This window comes from Pelmatolapia mariae, linkage group LG7, assembly GCF_036321145.2.
Source record: "Pelmatolapia mariae isolate MD_Pm_ZW linkage group LG7, Pm_UMD_F_2, whole genome shotgun sequence".
NCBI classification, from domain to species: Eukaryota; Metazoa; Chordata; class Actinopteri; order Cichliformes; family Cichlidae; genus Pelmatolapia; species Pelmatolapia mariae.
Genome location: NC_086233.1, coordinates 62,036,884 through 62,053,712, shown reverse-complemented (window position 1 = coordinate 62,053,712; position 16,829 = coordinate 62,036,884).

The following is a 16,829-nucleotide window of genomic DNA, read 5'->3' as shown; positions in this document are numbered from 1 at the left end:
TCACGCTTGACACGCAGCTTGTGTTTTTGTTTGAGAACTTGCCACATGGTCCGATATCCAAACAATTGTCCTGGTCCTCGAAGCTCGGACAAAATGGCACGCCTCACCTCAGGAAGTGGAGAATAGTTGCCTCGTCTGTACAGTCCAGATTCTTTTAAATGCGTTTTCAGTGTACGCATACTAATTGAAATGTCACGATTACACTTGAGCATATCCAGTATCACCTCGTATGTATGTCCTGAATCAAAATATTCTCGAATAGCGACAGCTATGTTTGGGTCACCGCTAATGTTCATGTTTGAAAAAAATGCGCTACAGGCAGAGTAACTTCCGGTTCCAAAGACGAACAGCGCGGACGTCCAATCAGTGATGTCTCCTGTTGCCGACTGGTACCTACCCTTTCCGGTTTTCTTAATGTAATTGTGCTTCTCAATTTGTTTTTGTGATTCTTCTTTTGTTTTTGTGCTTCTTAATTTGATTTTGTGATTTTCAGTTTTGTTTTTGTGATTTTCAGTTTTGTTTTTGTGCTTCTCAATTTTGTTTTTGTGCTTCTTAATTTGATTTTGTGATTCTCAGTTTTGTTTTTGTGCTTCTCAGTTCTGTTTTTGTGCTTCTTAATTTGATTTTGTGATTTTCAGTTTTGTTTTTGTGCTTCTCAATTTTGTTGTTGTGTTTAGCAATTTGTTGGTGTGATTTGCACTTCAGGGCCACCGTATTTGCCACACCAGATGCCCCCGATTTTCGGTAAGTGAATGTGTTTAATTGTAGGCAGGGACATTACTGGATATTCTTGTGTAATTGCTACAGAATAATTTATGTTATACTTTGTTATTGCTACAGAAGAATATTTATTTTATTATTTTACATTTACAATTCTTTCCCCGGGGACCCTGTGACACCCCATTGAAGAGCCATAGGCTGTGGATCTCTTAAGATCTCACTGTTGGGTTTGTAAGGCCATGTTACTCCTAAATTTCTATCTTGTTCAAAGAGAAGATATAAAACAAAGTTCTAAGCTAATCGACCTTAGTGTTCTCCTTTTTTAAAAAGAATCGATAAGAGAATCGATAAAGAATCGAATCGTTAAACAGAATCGAAAGTGGAATCAGAATCGTGAAAATCTTATCAATACCCATCCCTAGGTATGATGGTGTTAAAAGCTGAGCTAAATCGCTAAAGAGAAGCCTGATATAACTGTCCATTTGTTCTAAGTGAATTAATTGTTGTATGGAGGGTTATGGCTATGGCATCCTGTGTTGGTCTATTCTTCCTGTATGCGAACTGGTAGAGATCAAATGTGGCTGGGAATCCTCAAATGATGTGAGTTCTGACCAGTTTCTCAAGACACTTCGAGATGACTGGAGTAAGACCCACTGGCTGGAAATCACTTAGGCACTGGATGGTAGTTTTCTTTGAAATGGGGATGATGGTAGAGGACTTCAGGCAGGGTGGAATGGTGGGCTCTGTTAGGCACAGGTTGAATATTTTTGTAAAGACCCCTGTGAGCTGGTCTGCACAGTTCTTTAGCACCGTGCCAGAGACGTCGTTGGTTCCCCTTAGTACACACCTCACATCATGCTCCTCAACAGTGGCTGATAATTGCCTGGTGGATGTGATGTAGCTGCTTCTGGTGTTTTCTGTTTGAATCGGGCGTAGAAGCAGTTCAACTTCTCTACGTCCACAGCGTTGGTTCTGGGTTTGTAGTTGGTGATGCTATGGACTCCCCTCCACACCTGCCTTGAGTTGTTACTGTGGTGGTGATCCTCAGTTTTGTTTTTGTAGTCCAGCTTAGCCCGTCTGATGGCCCTGTTCAGGTTTACCCTAGCTGCACTGTACAGTTCCACATATTGAGACCTATAGGCAACGTTTTATATTTGTTCTTTTGGTTCAAGTGGGTTGCTAAATTTTTTTGAAATGTAATTTTTATAGATCATACGTCTGTTATCAGTTGAGGGATTGCTAATCCAAGGACTGAAACTGATATGTTTACATTTTTTTCAAATACTGGAATACTTAGAAATAAAATGAACTTATGAAAGAGGCTAATGTTTATTTTTAAACTCAGTATAGGTTCACCCCAGAATAGACTGTGCTGCAGTTGCAGAAAGAATTCATTTATTTATTTATTTTAAGTAAAGGATTGTACTAGAAGCAGGCTTTATTGGTCCGGAAACTATCTGGATGCATGCTCAATCATCCAGGTAAGGAAATCCAGAAAGTTGATTCTGTTCATCTGAATGTAATGATTTCAGTGTGAGAAACATTTCTTGACTCATCTTCTTTAGTCACTTGAGACTGATCATCAAGTTCAGGCAGCAAGCCAAGGAGATACAAGGATGCCCACCCATGCCTTTTATCACTGTGGGCAAACAGAGTCCAGTTGCTCTTCAGAAGACGGAACTCAAGATGTGTGTTGAAGTTGACAGATCGCATTACACATGTTGGGTTTTGAGACTCCTCATGTTGCCAGGTTAGCTTAGATATAGATGGTTTTTAGTGTCTTTTCCCTCTCATAGATAGACAATGGTACCAAGCTGTATATTAGCTTATGAATCTGCAGATTTTTGTGAGGATTTCTGTGTTTTGTATTTGCAACCACATAGTTGCATTTTGTAGTTCTATTTTTACGTCCTCACATGGTCCACTTTAATGTGTCGAACATCCTTTGTGCATGCAGTGAGTGATGATTACATTCAGTGGCATTCAGTTTTCTTTTATTACCTGTTATAATGTAACAGGTAGTTCAATTGAGTTCAATTCCACCATCAGGACGGGGTCTTTCTGTGTGGAGTTTGCATGTTCTCCCCATGTTTGCATGGGTTCCCTCTGCATACTCTGACTTCCTCCCAAAGTCAATCAATACTTTATTTATGTAGCGCATTTAAAAGACCAGAGGTACTCCAAAGTGCCTCTCAATAATAAAATATGAAATAAAATTAATTAAATATGGGTACAGATACACAGAGTACAAATGCATTTCCAGACAAAACAAAGCACTAGTTAACCCGTGAGTACTATGTTAAAGGAAATATTTCACACTTAGTGTAAAACTTGGGTAAAATCAACACAGAAATATCAACTGGAAAACCCAGTAACACAATAGGTTAAAATTACATACAAATGCAATAAAAACACAAAGTGTACATCCAATAAATCATTAATTAATCTAAAATGCAAGATCAAATGAATAAGTTTTCAATCATGTTTTAAAAGACTAAATAGATTCTGAGGCGCGCCAATATCAGCTGGAAGACTGTTCCAGAGGTTCGGTGCAGCAGTGGCAAAGGCACCATCACCTCTGGTTTTCAGCCGGGACCTAGGTTGCAGACATGCAGTTTGTGGGGATAGGTTAATTGATTCATCCCAGAAACGATGTGGGCTTCATAGATAATTGGCAAACCTTCTGGAGGAAACCTGGTCTTGCTAGGAGAGACGGCATCCATCCCACTTTGGATGGAGCAGCTCTCATTTCTAGAAATATGGACAAATTTATTAAACCCCCCAAAATATGACTATCCAGAGTTGGGACCAGGAAGCAGAGTTGCAGTCTTACACGCCTCTCTGCAGCTTCTCTCCTCCTGCTACCCCCCCCCCCCCCCCCCCCCCAAAAAAAAACAACCCTATCTCCATTGAGACTGTGTCAGCTCCCAAACAGACAAAAAACAAACTAAAAAACAGCAATAAACAACTTAAACATAAAAAATCACAAAGAAAGAACAATACAGAATGCACATCTGAACCAAAGAGTAAAACAGTGAAATGTGGATTATTAAATATTAGGTCTCTCTCCTCCAAGTCTCTGTTAGTACATGACTTAATAATTGATCAACAAATCGATTTACTCTGCCTTACAGAAACCTGGTTGCAGCAGGATGATTATGTTAGTTTAAATAAATCAACACCCCCGAGTCATTCTAACTACCAGAAATCTCGAAGCACAGGCCGAGGGGGCGGTGTGGCAGCAATTTTTCACACCAGCCTATTAATCAACCAAAGACCCAGACACACTTCTAATTCATTTGAAAGCCTGATGCTTAACCTTGTCTACCCCAGCTGTAAAACTCAGAGACCAGTCTTACTTGTTATCATCTATCGTCCACCTGGGCCTTACACAGAGTTTCTGTCTGATTTCTCAGACTTTTTATCTGATTTAGTGCTCAGCTCAGATAAAATAATTATTGTGGGTGATTTTAACATCCATGTAGATGCTAAAAATGACAGCCTCAACATGGCATTTAATCTGTTATTAGACTCAATTGGCTTCTGTCAAAATGTAAAAGAACCCACCCACCACTTTAATCACACTCTAGATCTTGTTTTAACATATGGCATAGAAACTGAACATTTAACAGTGTTTCCTGAAAACCCTCTGCTGTCTGATCATTTCCTGATAACATTTACATTTACAATAATTGATTACACAGCAGTGGGGAGTAGACTTTATCACAGTAGATGTCTTTCTGAAAGCGCTGTAAGTTTAAGAATATAATCCACCCACTGTTATCATCTTCAATGGTCTTTACCAACATAGAGCAGAGCAGCTATCTGAACGCTACCCCAACAGAGGTTGATTATCTTGTTAATAATTTTACCTCCTCACTCTGGATACTGTAGCTCCGGTGAAAACTAAGGCCTCAAATCAGAAGTACCTGACTCCGTGGTATAATTCTCAAACACGTAGCCTAAAGCAGATAACTCGTAAGCTGGAGAGGAAATGGCGTGTCACAAATTTAGAGGATCATCATTTAGCCTGGAGAAATAGTTTGCTGCTTTATAAGAAAGCCCTCTGCAAAGCCAGAACATCTTACTATTCGTCACTGATTGAAGAAAATAAGAACAACCCCAGGTTTCTCTTCAGCACTGTAGCCAGGCTGACAAAAAGTCAGAGCTCTTTTGAGCCAACCATCCCTTTAACGTTAACTAGTAATGACTTCATGAACTTCTTCACAAATAAAATTCTTATCATTAGAGAAAAAATTACCAATAATCATCCCACAGATGTAATATCGTCTACAGCTACTCTTAGTACCATTGATGTTAAGTTAGACTCTTTTTCTCCAATTGATCTTTCTGAGTTAACTTCAATAATTACTTCCTCCAAACCATCAACGTGTCTTTTAGACCCCATTCCTACAAAACTGCTCAAAGAAGTCCTGCCATTAATTAATTCTTCAATCTTAAATATGATCAACCTATCTCTAATAATCGGCTATGTACCACAGGCCTTCAAAGTGGCTGTAGTTAAACCTTTACTCAAAAAGCATCTCTAGACCCAGCTGTCTTAGCTAGTTATAGGCCAATCTCCAACCTTCCTTTCATATCAAAAATCCTTAAAAGAGTAGTTGTCAAACAGCTAACAGATCATCTGCAGAGGAATGGCTTATTTGAAGAGTTTCAGTCAGGTTTCAGAGCTCATCGCAGCACAGAAACAGCTTTAGTGAAGGTTACAAATGATCTTCTTATGGCCTCTGACAGTGGACTCATCTCTGTGCTTGTCCTGCTAGACCTCAGTGCAGCGTTCGATACTGTCGACCATAATATCCTATTAGAGCGATTAGAGCACGCAGTAGGTATTACAGGTACTGTACTGCAGTGGTTTGTATCATATCTATCTAATAGACTCCAATTTGTGCATGTAAATGGAGAGTCCTCTTCACACACTGAGGTCAATTATGGTGTTCCACAGGGTTCGGTGCTAGGACCAATTCTATTTACATTATACATGCTTCCCCTAGGCAGCATCATTAGAAGACATAGCATAAATTTTCACTGCTATGCAGATGACACCCAGCTCTATCTATCCATGAAGCCAGGTAACACACACCAATTAGTTAAACTGCAGGAATGTCTTAAAGACATAAAGACCTGGATGGCCGCTAACTTTCTGCTTCTTGATTCAGATCAAACTGAGGTTATTGTACTCAGCCCTGAAAATCTTAGAAATATGGTGTCTAACCAGATTCTTACTCTGGATGGCATTACCTTGGCCTCCAGTAATGCTGTGAGGAACCTTGGAGTCATTTTTGACCAGGACATGTCCTTCAAGGCACATATTAAACAAATATGTAAGACTGCTTTCTTCCATTTGCGCAACATCTCTAAAATTAGAAATATCCTGTCTCAGAGTGACGCTGAAAAACTAGTTCATGCATTTATTACTTCCAGGCTGGACTGCTGTAATTCATTATTATCAGGAAGTCCTAAAAACTCCCTGAAAAGCCTTCAGTTAATTCAAAATGCTGCAGCAAGAGTACTGACAGGGACTAGAAAGAGAGAGCAGATTTCTCCTGTTTTGGCTTCCCTTCATTGGATTCCTGTTAAATCCAGAATTGAATTCAAAATCCTGCTCCTCACATACAAGGTCTTACATAATCAGGCCCCATCTTATCTTAATGACCTTGTAGTACCATATCACCTTATTAGAGCACTTCGCTCTCACATGGCAGGCCTACTTGTTGTTCCTAGAGTATTTAAAAGTAGAATGGGAGGCAGAGCTTTCAGTTTTCAGGCCCCTCTTCTGTGGAACCAGCTTCCAGTTTGGATTCAGGAGACAGACACTATCTCCACTTTCAAGATTAGGCTTAAAACTTTCCTTTTTCCTAAAGCATATAGTTAGGGCTGGACCAGGTGACCCTGAATCCTCCCTTAGTTATGCTGCAATAGACGTAGGCTGCCGGGGGATTCCCATGATGCATAGAGTTTTTCCTTTCCAGTCACCTTTCTCACTCACTATGTGTTAATAGACCTCTCTGCATTGAATCATATCTGTTATTAACCTCTGTCTCTCTTCCACAGCATGTCTTTATCCTGTCTTCCTTCTCTCACCCCAACCGATCGCAGGAGATGGCCCCGCCCCTCCCTGAGCCTGGTTCTGCCGGAGGTTTCTTCCTGTTAAAAGGGAGTTTTTCCTTCCCACTGTCGCCAAAGTGCTTGCTCATAGGGGGTCATATGATTGTTGGGTTTTTCTCTGTACCTATGAAGCGCCTTGAGGCGACTTTTGTTGTGATTGGCACTATATAAATAAAATTTAATTGAATTGAATCTAAATTGTCCATAGGTGTGAATGTGGGAGTGAATGTGACCGTGAATGGTTGTCTGTGTTTTTTTTTTTTTTTTTTTTTTTTTTTTTAAACCTGTCCCGTTTGGTTCTTTTGCCATCAGAATTATTGTCTAAAGGCGAAGAAAGATGCCCAACGGATTTACTTTACCAAATGGACCATCCCATCCTTGCCATAATGGTCCATTTGATTTACCTTTTATTGTTTATTTTATTTTATTTATTTATTTATTTTTTTTACTTGCTAGATACGGGACAGGGGAAAAGAAAAGGGAGAAAGAAAGAGGGGGAAGAAAAAAAACAGCGAAGAAGAGGGACGGGGATAAAGGGCAAAAAACAAAAACCAACAAAATAAGCAGACAAAAAATACATATATCGATCACCTGGATCACCTGTTGGGAAAGAAAAAAGAAAACAAGCAGAAGAAAACGAGAGTAATAGAATAAACAACATCACAATGATATATGGGAATATAACGCTAAATACTTAATATTAAACATTATTGTGCAGCACGTAAGATCGACAGTGCACAGTGTGCTTTGAGGTAGGAGCCAAAAAGGGTGTAGTTTGTGTGTGTGATCACCTGTGTGTACACCTGTGAGCATGAGCGCGCTTGTATTTAAAAGGTTCCTTAATGTAATGATCTGCTAGAGGGTGTGGGGGGCCACAGTCCCATCCTCCAGGGCATGAAGCAGGTATGGAGGAGATCAAAACTCCAGACATCCAGAGGCCCCCAGAACACAAGAGACCAAGGAAGACCAACAGAGGGGCAGCCGCGCCACTGTCCCAGAAAGAGCTGAGGAGAGTCCCAGATGAGGGATCACTCAGCAGCCGCGGAGCAGAAGCCAGGGGGGGTTGCAGTGACGTGCCCGTGAGCTCCGCCGGCAGCCAGCTGTGCCTGAGTGACCGAGCCCCAGGCCGAGAGGCCGAGGGCACCCCACCCCCGAAGTGGCCCGAGCGAGCCCCAGGTTCCAGGCCCCGATAAGCAGCCACCAAGGAGTGAGCCGGTGTGTACCCGGACGCCCACCCCCGGACACAAAGAACCACCAACGCATCGATGTCTGAGGGCGTCTGCCACCGGCAGGGGAAGTGGTGGGGGGAGATAGGCCTCCAAACCTTGGAGGGCCTGAGATGTCCCCAGAGAGGTGGCGTCTGATACCCAACCTGACATATAGACACAGACATACAGGCACACTCAAATACAAACATCCATTCCCACCCTCATGCTCTCATAGGCAATTACTCCACACTCAACCAACGTGGAGACAGACATAAAGAGACGCTGTACACACAATCACACTCCCCAAGCATACTCTAAGAACCGGGTCTAGGTACCCTTGCCCCTGGAGGGGGAAACTGCACCCAGACCCAGGTGGTGTTACCCTTTTCCCTGCAGTGGGGAGAAGCAGACTGCCCCGACTCCGCAGCAGCAGGGAGGCCCCACACACCAGACCCCAGTCGGACGGCCAACTCCTCCTCCTAGCCCCCCCGCTCCAGCAGGCCGCAGAGACCGGGGGTGTGAGAAGACTCCAAACCTCCCTCTACCCGCTCATATGTAGTGTTGATGTATATGTGTTCTAAGGTGCAATTAAAACCCAGGAGGGCATGGAGCTACCTGCCAGAGAGCAGCAGGTAAGCGTATAGCCCCTCCTGATAGCCCTCAATGTCTACGTGTATTTAAAATTGAGAGGTGGGCAACGACGCCAGGGGTGAGGTGTACACCCTGATGGTAATTTGGAGTCCGTGTTGTGAGCCCACCCCCAAGATCCTATATGTATGTGTTATGAGAGTGTGAGTAATGTGAATGTCTAAGTTGTGAGATAAAATTGAGGCAGAGGCAGCCAGAAGGGGACAGAGGGGGGGGATGCCTCCTCTGCACCCTGGTGACACACCCCTACCCCAAGGCCCTGCATGTGTGGGTGATTGTGGTGGAGCGGGAAGAGGGAGGCAGCTGGAGATGGGGAGGGAAGAAAGGGAGGGGCAAGTGACCCCCCCCTGGGGCCAGCTCCCCCGCTGACCCCAGTAGGCACCCCCATGCTCTGCAACCCGCCAGGGAAAGGGGGCCCAGGCCCATCCGGACCAGGGCCCAGTGCAGCAGCGCCGCCTGGCCCCACAGAGCCCGGGACAGCCCACCCGACCCCACTACAGAGAAAACTGCACCCACCCCATCATCCACTCGTCTTCCAAACTACACAAGACAATAGACGCCCAGGCTGAGATCTTCCTCCACCTCTCCTATATCTCCCCCTCCTGCAGAGAGAATTCCTGAGGAGAGGAAAGCTCCTGCAAGATGTGACAACCTCCCCCACCAGTTGAAGAGTCCCCCAGGTGGCTCGATGCACTGGCGGCGCCCTGCGCCAGGACTGGGCCCCCATATACCCACCCGCCCACAACCCCAGCAACACACCAACCAGGACCCGAGCCCCCGAGGCCCGGCCAGGGCCCCAGCCCAGAGACGGAGCGCCCCCAGAACCTCACGCCCGTCCCGGACCCACCCAGGGGCAGCCAGGCTACCAGGTCAGTAACCCACGTCCATCAGCACAGACCCTCCCCTAGCCCCGCTGCACGCAGCCACGAGGAAACCATCACCTAAGAGCCAACAGAGCCCCTAATTGGCCATGACCGCTACCCCGGGTTGAGCCCCCCAAGGAAGATGCTCCTGGGGAACCCCCCGACGCCCTAAGCCTGTCCCTACCCCCACACCAATCACAACAGTGAAGGTGGGACCAAACTATGACCCCCCACCCCCACTAGGTGATGGAGCTGATCAAAGGAGCCCAGAGCAATTGATCTGATGTGGTGGCAGAGGCTGTATCAAGACTAATGTAATCTAATAGATAATTTCTATACTGGTTAGAATTAAGATTATTTTTATTTTTCCAGTTCATGAGGACTGTTTTCTTGGCTATGCATAGGGCAGTGAAAACCATGTGGGCTATATTCTTTTCTGAAGTGACATTATCTAAGCTGCCCAACAAACACACTAAAGGGGAAGTTGGAATGTTACATTTCAGACACTTCGATAAGTCTTCACATATCTCACGCCAAAACTTCTGAACTGGTGGACAGAACCAAAGAGCGTGGATATAATTGTCCGGTGAACTGGTTTGGCAGTGTGAGCAGTTGTTGGTAGACGTAAAGCCCATCTTGAACATCCGATGACCTGTATAGTGCACTCTATGTAGTATTTTGTATTGAATTAATTGAAGACTGGGATTTCTAATTAGATGAAAGGTTTTTAAGCAAATCTGAGACCAAAAGTTTTGGTCTAAGTTAACTGATAAATCCGCTTCCCATTTTGCAATAGGAAGTGATATTGATTCATCTATTTTAGAAAGCATTCTGTATATTTTGGATAGTAATTTGGGGGTTTTAAGAGTAAGAAATTGAACCACACTTGGTGGTGTTTGTAGTTCAACTTGACCCGGTTTAAATTTCTTTTTTACTATGGATTTAATTTGTTGATATTCTAAAAATCTTTTCTTGTTGATCCCATATTGTGTAACTAGTCTGTCAAATGAAATAAATTCTGTTCCTTCTAGTATATGTTCTAAATATTTGATTCCTTTACCACTCCAATCTGAAAAGTTTATCATATTATTGTTTTGTAATATGTCAGGGTTGTTCCAGATAGGTGTACGTTTGCATGGGATTAATGAAGACTCTGTCAACTTCAGAAACTCCCACCATGCTGTCAGAGAGGAGCTAATGTTGACGCTTTTGAAGCATTCATGTCGTTGAATGTTTGAGCTGATAAATGGTAGATCTGAAATCTCTAGATTATTGCAAAGTGCTTGTTCTACATCTAGCCAAGGTTCATCTAAGAGGGTATGTTTTAGCCATCCTGAGATAAATTGGAGCCTGTTGGCTAAGAAGTAGTGCTGAAAGTTAGGTAGTTCTAATCCTCCTTTATCCTTGGTCTTTTGTAGTGTTTTTAAGCTTATACGTGGGGGCTTATTTTTCCAAAGGAATTTGGACATATATGAATCTAGAGATCTGAACCAATCTTGTGGCGGTTTAGTTGGGATCATTGAGAATAAATAATTTATTTTTGGTAAGACCATCATTTTTATAGCGGCAACCCTTCCCATGAGTGATATGGGTAGACATTTCCACCTAGCCAGATCGCCTTCTACTTTCTTTAAAAGTGGGATATAGTTTAATTTAGTTAGATCTGCAAGCTTGGGAGAAACATTAATACCTAAATATTTTATATTTCCCGATTGCAGTGGAGTAGAAGAGGAATTATGGAAGGAGCAATTAATCGGAAGGACTGTAGATTTTGACCAGTTAATTGAGTAATCTGATATTCTTGCAAAAGAGTTTATCAATTCAATCACCCCAGAGATATTGGTTTGTGAATTTTGGAGAAAGAGTAGCACATCATCCGATTTTATGTTCCACGTTCTTGCATTTTATGCCCTTAATTACTGAATTCTGTCTAATTGCTGCTGCTAGTGGTTCAATAAAAATTGCAAACAGTGAAGGGGAGAGTGGGCATCCCTGCCTGGTGCCCCTCAGGAGACAGAAGCTGGAGGATGTCTGGTCATTTGTTCTGACACAAGCTGTTGGGGAATTATATAATATTTTTAACCAGCTGATGAAAGAAGATCCAAAACCAAATTTGTGTAAAGTTGCAAATAGAAATTTCCAGTTAACTCTGTCAAACGCTTTTTCTGCATCTAAAGAAAATATTGTAGTTTCAAGGTTTTTACTGTATGAGTAGTCTATCAAATTAAGTAATCTACGTGTATTTGTTGATGAGTGCCTACCTTTTATGAAACCAGTTTGGTCAGGATGAATTAAGAGGGGGGTTATTTTCTCTAGTCTCTTCGAGAGAGCTTTGCAGATTATTTTAAGGTCTACATTTATAAGGGATATTGGACGATAGCTTGAGGGATATACAGGGTCTTTGCCTGGTTTTAGCAGGAGATTAATGTTTGCAGAATTCATATTTGATGGGAGTCTGCCATTTTCTTTGATTTCCAACAGCGTTCTGTAAAAAATTGGGGCTAAAATCGTCCAGAATTCTTTGTAGAATTCTGCAGGAAAGCCGTCTGGACCTGGAGCCTTATTATTGGGCATACTTATCAGGGCTTCCTGGAGTTCACCTGGTGTCAGTGGCGAATCCAATGCCATTGCTTGAGAGTCTAATAATTTTGGGAGAGTTATGTTGTCTAAAAACTGATCAATTTCCTTTTTAGATGGGTTTATTTGTGGTGAATACAACGTTTTATAGAAATCCCTGAAGATGTTGTTTATTTGTTTCGGGTCATATACTGTATTCCCAGATGAGTCTTGAACAGCACATAGAGTTGTTTTTTCTTTATTTATTTTTAGCTGGTTTGCTAGAAATTGACCGGATTTATTACCATGTTCATAATTTTGTAAGCGTAGTCTTTGTACTAAGAATTTTGTTTTTTTATCAATTATCTCATTTAATTCTAGTTTTGTTTTGCGTATTTTGTTCAATGTTTCCTGATCTTGGTCGGACGCATAGGCTTCTTCTAGTGATTTGATGGTTTTTTCTAATTCCTGGATATTTTTGTTTTCTTTTTTCTTTTTATGTGATGAGAAAGAAATTATTTTACCTCTCATCACAGCTTTCCCTGCTTCCCATAGAACAGAAGCTGATGTTCCGGGAGTGTCATTAAAGTCTAAATATGAAGTCCACTCTTTTTTAAAATATTTAATAAAGTCTTCATCTTTAAGCAGTGATGTATTAAATCTCCAGTTTTTACTAGGCGTAGTATTATTCTTGTGCATTAGTGTTAAAGATACAGGAGCATGATCGCTGACAGCTATAGGGTGAATCTCAGTGTCTGAAATGTCCCTCAGCAGTGAGCTGCTGACCAAAAAATAATCCAGACGAGAGTAGGAGTGATGGACATGTGAGAAAAAAGTATATTCCTTACTGGTGGGGTGAAGGGAGCGCCATGCATCGCAAAGACCAAAGTCGCTCATATACTGTTTGATTATATTTATGGACTGCCAATTACGCTGAGTTCCTGCTGTATTGAGCCTATCCATTTCTTCATTTAGTCCAAGGTTGAGGTCGCCTCCAAGAACAAGTGTGCCATCTAAGTGTTCAGAGAGTGCACTGAAAAAACCGTGAAAGAATGAGGGATCATCAACATTTGGACCATATACACTTACAATACATAGCTTTTTATCAAGTATAGATAGTTTAATGATTAAGAATCTGCCCTCTGGATCTATAACTGTATCGAGTACTGTGAAATTAATTTTTTTATGGATTAAAATTGCTACTCCCCTTTGTCTAGAATTATAACAAGCTGAGAACACATTAGGAAACTCAGGTGTTTTAAGTTCATTCGAACCTCTAAGAGGTCTGTGGGTCTCTTGTAAAAGGACAACATCTGCCTGTAGTTTTTTGAGTTGGTTAAATATTTTTAACCTCTTTTCTCTGGAGCCAGCTCCATTTACATTCCATGTAACGAATCTTAGTGCACCCATAGATGTCTGTGTATAACTAGGGGTGTGCGCTGTGTGTGTCGCTTAGACAGGTGGAGAGAATACATCACTTGTTCGTAAATAAAAAGAGGGGGAGAGAGAAAAAATGTGTGGTGAGATGCTCCCTGAGTCTGACTATGTGTGTGCATATTTACTAATATGAGTACGCTTGGTTTAAGTGTGTGTATCCTATACGACTGTGTGCGCTGTCTGATGTAAATGTGCTGCCGTTGAGCGCATGGCTGTGCGTGATCGTGCTGTGCGTATGTGTCCAAATAAAGGATGTTGTTTGTGGATGAGTGTGGAAGCAGGTGATCGAAGCAGTGAAAGAAAGAAAAAAAGAAAGAAAGAAACCAAGGACAAGGGTGAGCAGCATAAAAACAAGAGGGGGAAAAAAGAGAACAAAAAACGAGAAGAAAAAAAAAAATCCGGAAACATTCCGATCAAACCATTGACGGAGAGTGACGGTGTTAATTCTGCTATGAAATCACACCTAAGATGTGATTTGATACTAGTAAGTTAAACAGATGTTAATGCAAGTTAGTGGGGGTGGGTGGGGAAAGGGTGTAGCGGATTCTTATCTGGTGTGAAGTTAATACAGCCACGGAATGATGTCGGGGTCGCGGTGGAGCTGTCCGTCCACGTACAGCCGGTCGACAGCGATGACAGCGCGGGAGCCCTTCTGGATAAAGCTGCGTCGGATTGGGAAGAGGACCCTGCGTCGTTCCAGGATCTCTTTGGGGAACTGGTCGTTCACGCTGAAGTCCGTTCCTTTTAATTCCCTGCCGCAGCTTTTCACCTGTTCCTTTTGTTTGTAGTGGCCGAATTTGGCCACGATAGGACGTGGTCTCCCGGCTGCAGCCCGAATGGGGCCGAGGCGATGCACCCTATCAAAGACTATGTTCTTCACCGTGTCCTCCGGCAGCTTCAGGTGGGTTTTGATGAAGCTTTTTACCGTGGTCTCCGCGTCCTCTCCAGCGGCTTCTGGAATACCAGAAAATACCAGATTATCACGCATGCTACGAGCTTGTAGATCTATAACTGTTTCTTTTATTTTTTTATTTTCTCTATTTAGCTGAGTAACATTGTCTGTGAGACATTTCACCGACTCCCTTAGCGTGGCATTTTCAGCAGCGAGCGTTTCCACCTGCTGCTGGCTGAACTCCAGGGACTCTCGCAAGGATTTAAATTCCCGGTGAAGAATCTCCACCAAGGACAGCCTTGCATCGAAACTGGACAGTCGTTGGTCGATTGACTCCAGTATGTCGACAATATCTTTGCCGGCTGGCGATGTTGTGCCGGGGGAATCTGCCGGGCGAAGTCTTTTCGACGACGGCGTCTCAGGTTTGGCCGGGGAAGCTGCACTCTGAGCCTTCTTCATCACGAGATCCTGGAAGTACTGATCAATGTAATCTTGGAGAGCCTCTAAACTCTCCCCGTTGTTCTCCAGGGTGTTGGAGATGATTTAGACAAATGTTGTTAGTTATAAGACAATTGATAAGTGTATTTGGTTATACTGAAGCTTAAAGGAATTTATTCAAATCTAAACTACCATTTGCTTTAATTTTCCGCCAAAATCTCCGGCGTCTGACGTCAGTTACAACATGAGTCGCTTACCTTGTCCATCAATTCAATTCAATTCAATTCAATTTTATTTATATAGCGCCAAATCACAACAAAAGTCGCCTCAAGGCGCTTTATATTGTACAGTAGATAGCACAATATTAAATACAGAGAAAAACCCAACAATCATATCATATGACCCCCTATGAGCAAGCACTTTGGCGACAGTGGGAAGGAAAAACTCCCTTTTAACAGGAAGAAACCTCCGGCAGAACCAGGCTCAGGGAGGGGCGGCCATCTGCTGCGACCGGTTGGGGTGAAAGAAGGAAAACAGGATAAAGACATGCTGTGGAAGAGAGACAGAGATTAATAACAGACATGATTCGATGCAGAGAGGTCTATTAACACATAGTGAGTGAGAAGGTGAAAAGGAAAAACTCGATGCATCATGGGAATCCCCGGCAGCCTACATCTATTGCAGCATAACTAAGGGAGGATTCAGGGTCACCTGGTCCAGCCCTAACTATATGCTTTAGCAAAAAGGAAAGTTTTAAGCCTAATCTTGAAAGTAGAGATAGTGTCTGTCTCCCGAATCCAAACTGGAAGCTGGTTCCACAGAAGAGGGGCCTGAAAACTGAAGGCTCTCCCTCCCATTCTACTTTTAAATACCCTAGGGACAACAAGTAGGCCTGCAGAGCGAGAGCGAAGTGCTCTAATAGGGTGATATGGTACTACAAGGTCATTAAGATAAGATGGGGCCTGATTATTTAAGACCTTGTAAGTGAGGAGCAGGATTTTGAATTCAATTCTGGATTTAACAGGAAGCCAATGAAGGGAAGCCAAAACAGGAGAAATATGCTCTCTCTTCCTAGTCCCTGTCAGTACTCTTGCTGCAGCATTTTGGATTAGCTGAAGACTTTTCAGCGAGTTTTTAGGACATCCTGATAATAAAGAATTACAGTAGTCCAGCCTGGAAGTAATGAAGGCATGAACTAGTTTTTCAGCGTCACTCTGAGACAGGATATTTCTAATTTTAGAGATGTTGCGCAAATGGAAGAAAGCAGTCTTACATATTTGTTTAATATGTGCCTTGAAGGACATGTCCTGGTCAAAAATGACTCCAAGGTTCCTCACAGCATTACTGGAGGCCAAGGTAATGCCATCCAGAGTAAGAATCTGGTTAGATACCATATTTCTAAGATTTTCAGGGCCAAGTACAATAACCTCAGTTTTATCTGAATTAAGAACCAGAAAGTTAGCGGCCATCCAGGTCTTTATGTCTTTAAGACATTCCTGCAGTTTAACTAATTGGTGTGTGTTACCTGGCTTCATGGATAGATAGAGCTGCGTATCATCTGCATAGCAGTGAAAATTTATGCTATGTCTTCTAATGATGCTGCCTAGGGGAAGCATGTATAATGTAAATAGAATTGGTCCTAGCACTGAACCCTGAGGAACACCATAATAGACCTTAGTGTGTGAAGAGGACTCTTCATTTACTTGAACAAATTGGAGTCTATTAGATAGATATGATACAAACCACTGCAGCGCAGTACCTGTAATACCTACAGCATGTTCCAATCGCTCTAATAGGATATTATGATCAACAGTATCGAATGCTGCACTAAGGTCTAGCAGGACAAGCACAGAGATGAGTCCACTGTCAGAGGCCATAAGAAGATCATTTGTAACCTTCACTAAAGCTGTTTCTGTGCTGTGATGAGCTCTGAAACCT